The sequence below is a fragment of the Adiantum capillus-veneris genome, chromosome 17 (genome assembly GCF_014529385.1).
Source record: "Adiantum capillus-veneris isolate H3 chromosome 17, ASM1452938v2, whole genome shotgun sequence".
Classification (NCBI taxonomy): Eukaryota; Viridiplantae; Streptophyta; class Polypodiopsida; order Polypodiales; family Pteridaceae; genus Adiantum; species Adiantum capillus-veneris.
The window spans coordinates 135,413,014-135,422,856 of NC_140947.1; the positions used below are offsets into that span (position 1 = coordinate 135,413,014).

The 9,843-nt window shown below is 39.1% G+C and overlaps 1 pseudogene; it reads right to left on the reverse strand.

Annotated features, from left to right (window-relative positions):
• Positions 1–1,043: 1,043 nt before the first annotated feature.
• LOC147438135 (uncharacterized) lies at positions 1,044–5,453 on the reverse strand (annotated as a pseudogene).
• Between the last annotated feature and the right edge of the window lie 4,390 nt (positions 5,454–9,843).

Here is a 9,843-nt window from a genome sequence, read left to right on the forward strand (position 1 = left end):
CTCTCTCTCTCTCTGTGTAGCAGAGGATGAGATGCATCACTTGTCGCATATGAAGAATGCTAGCTTGCACATACTCTCTTGTTTAACTTCACGTACTAGTTTATTAGAAAAAAGAAAACGATATTTGACGTTCGAAAAACGAGAACCAAAAAAATAGGTTTTATTACCAACAAAATGAAATAACATTCTGCGTCGTGCAAAACTATAAGCTGATGTTAAATGGAACTAGCACGAAGAACTTGAGAAGGTTGTGATTGCATAGATGGCCAGAGAGGACGGCAGAGCGTTAACGTTCAGAGAGCTTGCAGCAGGAATCCAGAAGCACATTGATGATGTCAAGAGGATGAGGGATCAGGAGATACAACGGAATCAGGCTCCGCCGGCACCAGCGTTGAGAGATGCGCAGATCAGGCTGGCGATCGAAGCTGGAGGGGTCCCCCGGGGAACAGCTGTGGGGGCTATGGTTTATGATCTCATGAGCCATCTGGCATTTCTATATAGCAAAAAATATATAATTACTAGGCAACTTACTAGATTGAATACACATATCTAGTAAGAGTGCAAACTAGTAATAATGAGAATACTCCTATATGGTTGTAAGCATAATATTATAGCTATATGGGAGTTTTAAGTAACCATATAGCAATATTTCTTACTAGTTTGACTCGGATTCTCCTATATGGCTGTAGCCATAATATTATAGCTATATGGGAGTTTTAACTAACCATATAGTAAGAAATTCTTCTTTCATCTACATAGTTGTAACCACACAATGCTATCTATGTAGTTGTATTATAATAATCCACATAAATAATCAATTTAACATAGCATATACAAAATAGCACATACTTTTTGACTAAAAGAGATAAAGATTAAATAGAAAACTAAAAATGATCACTTTCATATAGATGTCTCTCAAAAATTCTTACAAAGTCCATCATACAACCATTAGTCTTTATCATTAGCTACTTCTACATCCTTCAAAGAAAGAGAGCCAATCTTTTCAAGTCTTACAATCATCATGCCTTCTAATAAAAGCCAAGCTACCAAATCTTCACACATAGTAGAAGAGCTAGTTTCACACGTTTTTCTACAAAAAAAGGAGTTTGTTTTTTTTAAAGCCATGTAAGTAGGCTTCACAAATGGATACACTTCTTCCACTCTTCTAACCCCAAACCATTTCATCAGAATGGTTTCTTGATCTTCTCTAGTGAGTTTGTGTGCCTACACAATAAAGAGTTAAATTAGAGAATATGGTTGCAATCTTTTCGAGAGTAAGCATAAGATATATTTGTAAGATTGAAAACAAACCTGCACTTCCAAGGTAGCCTTCTCATTAGAAACAAAAACATCTTTCTCAACATCCTAAAAAGAGAGACAAGACACATTACTTTAGATTTATTACCATAGTATAAGTGTTTAGAGCCATCAACAAAAAACAAAACAGCTACCTTTGACTTTTGAATCCTCTTAGCTTTTGACCCTTCTTTTTTTTTTTGAAGGAGTTCAGCAAGCTTAGTTGTAGCCTAAGACATAACCCAAGCTTACTTTAATGACATTTATTTAACAAGTTTACAATTAGCATTAGTTTAATAGTATAATTTGAATACCTTCCGTTTTCGAGTACTCTTTCTAGAATGCTCTTCATCGCACCCTTTAGATGCAATTTTTTCAACTTTATTTAACTTATCCGATATCTACCAACACAAAAAACACAACTTGATATTTTTTACATCTCTAAAAATGTTACACAATGGGAAAAAAACATGAACAAAATCTCACCGGCTTCTCGATTGAAGTTTCATGAGATTTATCACCGGCAGACAAAGACATTGAATCCACATCTCCTAGTGCACTAGAAAAGATATTTTCTTTCATAAAATTTTGATACTCCTAAGCCAACATTTTCACATAAATAAATCATCATGTAGATATGAAATGAGAGAGAGCAAAAGAAGTAGCATGATCTTCATATACCTCATATGCAGCCATATGATTTTCATCATTGTCCCAAGATATTTCTGGAGTGTATACATCAGGTTCTTTCTGAATACATAAGACATACACAAAACTTTAAAAAATCTTAAAAAAGATCGGCATTACACTTGTATAAAGAATAGTATATATCAATTACCAGTGTGGATTCTGAGATGTCTTTATCGCCCTCTACCACATCTACAAAGTTCTCATCATAACTTTGCTTGGAAGCATCCTCGTCCTAATAAAAATTACTCAATAAGAAACTTAATATCAAAACTCTTAAAAATCATTCTATACTATTACCTTTGATGATAATTCTGTCTCTTTCTCTACACCATCATTGTCAAGCTCTTGAACATCATGAGTATCCTTAAAAATGTAACATAACTCAAGAATAAGATAAACATCTACATAGCATATGATTTGAAAGCAAAATAAAAAGATAATACAAAAACTTATACCATTATAGCGCCTTTGCAAGCCTTTTTTTTGGTCCACTTTCTTTTGGACGCCAATGACTTTATACACCAATTGTAAATGTCGGACTCTTTCCACAAATATTCCACACCATATACTTTCACTGGCTTTAGCTCACCCATCTTCTCTCGGATAATACTCAAAACCATATCTTTACCCTTGCTATTATGTCTCAAATCTGCAATTGGCCCTACCTTTGCAAACCACCCTCGCACCATCCCATAATTTGCAAACAACACTCTATACTGACCATGATCCTCTTTTTTAAGAAATTCTCTACCATACAACTTATTGTGCTCTCTATGTTTAGGAGGAGGAGCTCTAAAGACTTGATCATATATGATCGGATCATATGGAAGAGAACTAGTTGAGTTACCAACAACCCTTTTGTTACCCAAAGAGTGATGTTCCCTCCAAGCGTCGAGTAGTTTCACAGTCTCCTCATGAGGAAGTGAAACTAGTTGCTGAAAAATTGACTGTGGAAGATCCATGCGAGCCCTACAAGAGTAGTCGACATATGCAGATAAGATAGACTCCAAAAAGTTTCAATTTGTGCCACTTGAGATATAACTCGAACAATACAAAAAGTTAAGATGAAAATAAATCATAGAGAGAACAATGCTCAACCATATAATAAAATTCAAACCACAAAATCATTTAATTCTCTAATAGCAAAAGCCTTATGTGATCAAGTACTTTATGAATGTCTTTTTCTCATGTCCTTGACTTATGGACATCTCCATAAAATAGGGATCCATCGATCACTTTCTCCAAGATTTATAACTTTTTTACGTTTTAGTACAATCCAATCTTTGATTAAAAGAACACAAGAATCCCAATCTCTCCATGTGTTTTCCTCCTCGATCATGAACTTTCCATATATGAGGATCACTTGCATCAGATTTCAAAATAGCAAGCTTTGTGATTTTGCTGTCACATTGTACACATCTTACAACAGCATGCTTGAATTGTATTGTACCATTGTTTTCTAAACGGACTTTGACAATGTCATCATGCTCCAACCACAAGGGTACATTCCCACAATTGCCTTCCATTAGTAGCTTAGCCCTCTGCTTTAGGTCCTTAACTTCATATGCAATCAATCTTTGGCTCCTCGGTAATGGCAATGGGATAAATTTATGAAGCAAAGAATAGATAGGCCGCACACTATCCCAAGTAAATGGAAGCGGTGTTTTCTGAAGAATGCTCATTCCAGTCATTGTATCTATGACTAGTTCCTCTGAATAATTGTCTCCTGTAATACATTGTTTGTAGTAAGTTGCACCAAAAAACATCATTGCTTTCCCATCAAGCTGCATGGAGAAGAAAGAGGTTATGCGAGCTTTCCAATGACCTCTCTCCTCAGACAAGGTGTCTAACGCGTCCACCTTTACAACTACATCATTGCCAATCTTGAAAAGTTCTCCTTTATAGAAGACTTTGTCATATGTTTGCACATCACCAAATGAAAAGATTTCATCATCGATGTTCCAAAAGCTCCTTAAGTAGGTAACCTCCTCAGATGTTGGAACCCTATAATTACCCCTCCTCTTTGATATTGCAATACCCTTCATAGGAATGTTATCAGTACAAGATGCTCTCTTGCCATACTTTAAGATGTCGTTCCACAACGATCTTGCCTTTCCAATAGAAGTAACGTTGAATAGTCCATCAAGATGTGAAGTGCAGCACTCAATGGAGGCCCCGATTGCACAATCAGCTGCAGTAGTTTGACCCAATACACTATGCAATTGTTGTAGGACTCTATCACAAGGTAGCAGGGAATCTTTATCATGTTGGATTGCTTGGAATACTTTTGTAAAAAACATTCTCAGATAGAATTGTACAAAAGATGCTTCATCATTTATGCTATTTGTTTTGATAGCACTATACGCTTTCACTAAACGTTCGAACATATAGCACCAATATATGTCATGTAGTCCATGCCGCAAAATATCCTCAAGTAGTTCCCCACTTCTAGCTACATGCTCCAAGGGTGATGAGTTTGCTCCTGAGTATTCCTCCTTTCGGATTCTCCAAGATTGCATCAAGGATTTGATAACCTGAATGTCAGTAGCCGACATTCCATGTTCTCGACTGTAGCCATAAAAGCTATGTGCTATGTCCACCAACAAGATTCCTAAAGTTTGCATCTCATGCGGAATACCATCTACGACTCTTAGAATATATGGTAGACACCACTGCATAAACTTTTGATTCTCTTCCGCCTTGAAGGATTCATAATAGACACTTGGTGAGTTTGGCCACCGACCATAGCGAATAGATGCTGGTGCCAATTTTGTAACAGTCAAAGTGGCTTCATCAATATTTTTCTTCACTGAAGAATCTGCATTCTGGAATAAGTGTGCAATATACTTCTTGAAAACATTTAGAGACAAGGTGTGCATTACATCAAAAACCAAGTCAAGAGAGGGGTCAAATCTATATAAGTCAAAGAGTCTCCAAAGTATTGACTCCCCTGATAAACCAGCTTTCTTCCAAATCTCATCCTTCTCAGCAAAAGTACAACACCTCTTTGCCTCAGCTATGGCATGAACCATCTCGTTTGTTGTTCTTGCAACTGGTGGGTATCTGACTTGTAAGCGATTTTCATTGTAAATATACCTCCCTTCTAGTCCAGGCCTATCTCTTGCAAGTGATGCATGTGGCTTATCTCTCCTGCAGAACTCTTGTCCCCCATTTTTGAACAAGCCAATCTTGCATTGGGCCGGATGGTCTCCGGTAACCATCATAACCATAATTCGTATCTTACAGAATTTAGATTCCACCCTCGTATCATCAAAGATGTTTTCTAGTGGATACTCATATAATACATCCACTCCATCAATATACAGTGATTCCAACTCATCCACTAATGGTTTCAGAAATGATCCGAAGACATCGCCGGAAGACTTAATAATCTTTTTGCAGCTTTGTGGAATAAACAAGACTGGCATGATATCCATAGAGTTTTGTTTTCCAGCATTGAGCACCATAATCTCCACAACCCCACAACTTTTTTGTGTGGTTCTTGAAGTTTGAAACCCGTCCCAATGCAACAAGAGAGCTATATTTCTAGGGTCACCCTGATTATGCACACCAACAATCAGAGTAAGTAAGGACATTCAGTGTATATTTTGCTAAGAAAAAGAGGAAGATAGACATCATTACCTTGCACAACCTTTTCTCACATTCGATTTCTTCCTTGCATTCGGAGCAGATAAAAGTGTACACTGCTCGATCAGCATCCCATGCATCTTCAAGTTTTTGAGAGCGTTTGTCAAAGGGAAAAGTCGTGTAAGAGCATTTGTCAAAGGGACGACGTTGTGACAAGACACCAGCTTCGATACAACGGAGTACCAACAGAGGCCAGGACACGTCCCGTTAACTATAAGATATGAGGCCGCTTCCATTGCTTGTTCAGAGAGGGATTTGGACCACTCTCTAGAGTCATGGGGAATGAGGACCAGAGATAATAATCGATGCCTGGGATTTTTTTTTGCTCGAGCTGCGCACGCACAGAAAGAGCCTGACAAGAGGAGAAGCTAGTGAGTGTCAAGGCGGATCACAGACTTCTTTAGAGCGGGCACTAAACCATCGGAGCAGCTACTACCACAGCAGATCCCACATTCTCCTCACACCAGAGGCACATTGATCAACCAAGCGGCAGAGCTAGGATTAAGATCCAGACGCCCACGACTGGCAGAGGACTACACAGCATCGAGGGAGGCCGCATCAAAGAATCAAGATCACTATGGCTCGACATGCACGACGCCCGATCATACTATTGACCATGGAGGAGGTTGATGAGATATCTGAGTGAAATATTTGAGCTTTGGGAGTGCTATCATGTCGGCAAGCATCTGAAGTACTGTCCAGGTTGATGATCTATGAAATATTACCACGGTTTGAAAGATCTTTGATACTCCTTTCTGGGTCTGTCCGGCTTGCTGCTACGCGGGCATACTACGCGGAATGAAAATGGTGTGAATCTTGAGAATTAGGCATGGGACCTGTTGTATATCATTTCCATGAACATTGAAGGATGGTCGAGGGCACAGTGTTGTTGAATCTCCATGTGCTATACTTGGAGCGGCATAATGCTGGTCATAACTAGTTGCACTTGTAGAAACAAGCTGAGTAAGGTAGTTGAAGTTGGACATACTATTCATCTAGCCACTGGGTCTTGTTGCACACAAAGCTGCTATGATTGCTACACGGGGAAGGCACAGAGGCTTCACTGCAAAAGAAAGTCGATGCCAATATGCCGATGAGGCAAACAGTGACATTGTCGACCTTCTATCGCTAGAATGAATAGGGAGGAGCTTTGGCCTAGAGACTCTATGCTACTGAAGAATGCGCTCACCATGTCAACGAGGTAGTCTTTTCTTCATGGCTCTTTGCTTTCATGTGAACAGGTATAAGGTGCCAGTACAATAGCTAGTTGGGCACATGCAACAATTAATGCATTCCAAGAGGTGACATTCCAAGCACTTTTTGTGCTTTCTCAAGCGCACCACATTAAGCATACATGTCGACCAAGACGGTGCAAGGCACGACATCTTTTATCTTGCAAAGAGCCACATGCCTTCAAGATGCATGCGTAGGTGATTGCATCGAAACATAGGCCCTCGCTTCGCATCTGCTGACATTGTGAACAGAACACCTGATAGGGAGCATGATAGATTTGAAAGTCGTCAACGCCTGTGATCGATGTGTGATTAAAAAATCTTGCAACATGTGATGCTTGTGTAGGTGATTGCATCTATGCATGCATAGGTGATTGCAACATGAGAGAGGCCCTCACCTTGCATCTAAATTTTGACTGCAACGATTAGAAAAGCGCGATAGAGCCACATGCCTTCTAGATGCCTGTGCGTACGTGATTGCAGCTGGAGAGAGGCCCTCACTTTGCATCTGGATTTTGACTTCCAGGCCATAGCAGCTAATTAATCTCCTAATAAGTTGCTTAAGCGTAGGGTAAATGCACACTATTTTGGTGCACAGAAGAAAAGCATAGAAAGAGAAGGGTAATCTGTAGACCCACATCCAGCAATGCTTGTTACTTCCTTTAGCTAGTACTAGCTAGAAAAAAGTCACAGCCTCTTGTAGCAATTACTCCTGTGAATATGTGTGTGGAAATTATAACATGCTGTGATGATGGCTTTGGTTGAAAGGAGGAGCGTCAAAAAGATGTTACTCGCTTTATAGCCTTCTCTCTCTCTCTCTCTCTCTCTCTCTCTCTCTCTCAAACAGTGGCCAGAGACAAACCTGCAAACAAAGCTCCGAGCTAACAAAGTAATGAAGCTTTTGAATAATGCTTAGATCTTAATTTGAGCGTGACACAAAAAAGAACTAATGGTTTAGTCCCCACATTTTTAAAGAGTAGCCACGTGGGTTAATGAGAGCGCAGTGCTGTGATTTTACCCTGTACGCTAACAAAGTAATGAATCTTTTGAATAATGCTCTAGATCTTAATTTGAGCATGACACAAAAATGAACTAATGGTTTAGTCCCCACATTTGTAGACGAGGTCTAGATGAGTAGCTTGAGTAGCTTGAAGTTTGCATGTACAATGGAGACTTGAGGTAGATCTACTTGTGCATCACATTGATGGAAAGAACCTCTAAAATATAATGTGGATGTGTGAAATAGCATGTCGAAAAGTGAAAGGATTTTTCAATGAACAAGAGAAACCTCATGAGCCACAATAACATCACAAACAGCTTATTAAGGAGCCACAAACACAACACTAAGGTTTCTAGACCCAATAAAAAGGTGAAGTTGACCACATGCTATCGAAGTGTCTATTTGGTCAATAGAGAGTATCATCACAAGCTAGCAAGATGGAACAAATCATACCCATATGGAGAAACCTCTTTCTCATTGTAGAAAATATTTAGTTAAATTCATCAGCGTCCTTGTGATCGTTTATGTACTCTCTCTTTCACCCTCAGTTTGATATAGAACAGAGCTTGTTACGCTTACCATACTAATGTGTTGAAGCCTATGTACTTCTTGAGATAAAAGAAGGGATAAAGTTTGCAAAGTGTAACTCCAAATATTAGTAAGGATGTCTGGTATCTTGCATTTAGTAAATGAATAAAATGCTTTTGTGAATCCCTAACAAAGGGTTCAAATAACTAGCAATGACATTCGAATAAAAAACATGACAGTTCATGTTTTTGTAATAGAAAAAATCAGCACTTGATAAGATCTTCTAGAGTCATAGCATTAAAATAATCCACTGTTTTTTTGCATGAATTATTTAAGATATGTACTTGAAAAGGTGCAAATTATCTTGATGTTTTCTTTATGATTAATGGTGGTTTTTTTGTGTGTTTAGATAGTTTAACGTGTCAAATAAGAGTTACCTTGCAGGGACCCTTTTGAAAATGAAACCTAAATCGGTGTTCTAGTAACAATTTGGTGTTATTCAAAGGGTATGAGTATTCAAAGTAAGCCAATAAAAGCTCAAAGCTCATGTCATAATAATCAATATCTAATTCTCCTAAATGATTTTCTCATATTAAACTGATCATTTAATGTGGGGAAGGCCAGGGGAGAAAAAGCTAGAATATTGGTTAAGCTAGCAGACCGGCCACAGTAGGGATCGAAAGGAGGGAAAATAGGGATCCAAAGGGGGGGCCATCTGCAAAAGAGCCATGTGCAACAATGGGCTGAAAAGACCCTAAGGTTCAGCCCATTAAGACTTCCAAAATGCTAAGGTTCCAAAATTCAAAGGTTGTGTCCAAAGGTCAACCCTAGGGAAAATTGGATGCTTTGTGTGTGCCCTAAAAGTCTTTGCACATCCCTACATGGGAGGGGGCGAGCCCTAAAGGTAGGGGATGAGAGAGAAAGTCACACACACACACACACACACACAGGCTCCCTTTACACAAAGGGAATGAGGGACACATGTCAGCTCCCTAGGCCAGATGCCCACAAGGTGTGCCCAATTTCTATTGGATGACCCTTGAAGTGGACCAATGAGAATTAACCTAGAGTAAATCTAGTTTAATTAATTTAAAAACATTTAATAAAAGAAACCAATGAGAATTAAGTCTCCTAAAAGACTATTGGGCAGTCTCCCAAGGGGTCCAATGAGCATTCAGGAGCCCCATGGCTTACCTGATTCCTATTGGCCAGGAGGCAAAGGGGTCCAATGAGAGTTTAGTTTAATTATTTAATTACCTAAAGCTCTCACAAAAGGGGAAAGGGGGACACATGTCAGAAGGCTATCACTTATGCTGCTTAATTGTAATTGGCTTGACTTGGGGAGGGCCAATGAGGCTTCAGCAAGAGCAATTAGCAAGAGGGCTCGCCCAAGAGAGAGAGAGGGGGCTGATTTTTGCAAGGCATTATCACACACACACTCACACAATC